A 1,807-nucleotide genomic window follows, 5' to 3' on the forward strand; every position below is an offset into this window, starting at 1 on the left:
TTTGTTCCATTGCCCTATTTATTTCCAAGTTGCTTCTACATTTGAAATTTATTGCATAGTATTTACTAAAAATATGATGATATAAAATTATTTATTTAAATTGTTATCATCAGAATTTTCTCATTAATTTACTTTTCTAAACATTTGTTTTTCTAGTTTTTAACTTCTCTAGTGCTGGGGTCCCACCCTGGGGGCAGGGTCCTTTAAGATCTGTGGAACTGGTGGCGATAGACGGGGAAAAAATAAAAATTAAAAGCCACGAGAAATAAAGAGACAAAACACACAGAACAAAATTTTCAAAGGTGGGTACAGTGGACCACCTCTGGCTTGTGGGGTGTCAGTGAACGGCCCTGAGTCTTTGTTCCACCTAGTTTTTATTGAAAGCTATTTTCTTATCTAGCAGAGGGAAGTCAGCTGAGGAAAGGAACACAAACATCAGCAGTTTTTATAAGTAAATATATTAGTTCTAATTCTATCTGTAATCACTAATTTTAAGAGTCTGGACAGCCGTGAGAAATGACTTGTGTGGGGACAGTGTCCTGTTTGTGGTCATGCACACAGATTCCTTGGGGGAGGTCAGACCCCTCTATTTTCTCTGGGCAGCAGACGTGGTGGCATCAGGTTCCTCTGAAGAACTGGTGAAAAGAGGAATTTTTTTTCTTATCCCTACCCAGTGGTGTTCCCCTCTATGATTAGAGTACAAGCTCGTCTGCCCATGTTTCAGGGCTAACGCTGTTCCTTAGATCTCTTCTCTGGCCATAATATAAATTGCCACAATGGGTATTTGTTTTGACAGTTGACAGGATAGGGGTTGGCCTGGTTAATGTTTCTTTCCAGGCCTTGCATACAGCTTCTGCTACAGCCATTGTCCTACAGAGTGCTTACAGATCACAGCAGAGATGTTTATAAGCTGTACCCCTCACAGGCCAAGCTCCCAGTAAAAGCAGGAATTTAACTGTTCGTTTAAAAGTAAGCTAGCTAAATTGTTTTGATTCCATCTTTGCTCAGCTTATTTCTCTATTATTCCCCTTTTCTGGGAGTGTTTTTCCTTGCTGAGAATGGGGTTTTCAGTCACTATTTTCCCTGGACTTTAATGAAAACTATTTGTTTGCTTCCTTTTTGGCTTCATTTCTTCCTTCTTGATCTACAATAGTAGATGTTAATATGAATAAATGAAATTAGAAATTATCCATTGCCATTTAGTGAAGACTGATAATAAAATACAAGCAACATTTTCTCTTATAGTGTACTGCAATTTTCTCCTTGCCCTCTGATAATCGAAGTACAGAAGGAAAAATAAAAGAGCTTACAGCATCTTCACCTGAATTGTATGGGGACTTAAATAGCCCAGCTAGACTTGAAAAAGAAAAGCAAATATAGGGAATATGGTTAACTTATACCTTCTGATTTTTCCAGGGTAGTAAAAATCTGCAGTAAACAAAGATATATAGTTCTGACATAGGAACAGGCATACAGACAGATGAAGTAGAATTGAGAATCCTCCCTCCCCAAAATTACATATCTAGGGCAATTGATTTTCAAGAAAGGTGCCAAGAGCATTAAATTAGGCAAGAGGAGTCTCTTCAACAAATGGTGCTGAGACAATGATTGAGCTGCACACAAAATAATGATATTGGACTGCTAGCTTACACCAAATGTAAAAAGAATTAACTCAAAATGGGTCAACAATATACATAGAGGATCTAAACCCATAAAACTCTTAGAAGAAAACACAGGGGCAAATCATCATGACTGTGGATTTGTCAATAAATTCTTGGCTATAAAAGCAAAAGCATCAGCAACAACA

Source organism: Otolemur garnettii, unplaced genomic scaffold (assembly GCF_000181295.1).
Source record: "Otolemur garnettii isolate 467f Iridium unplaced genomic scaffold, OtoGar3 scaffold00240, whole genome shotgun sequence".
Lineage (NCBI taxonomy): Eukaryota > Metazoa > Chordata > Mammalia > Primates > Galagidae > Otolemur > Otolemur garnettii.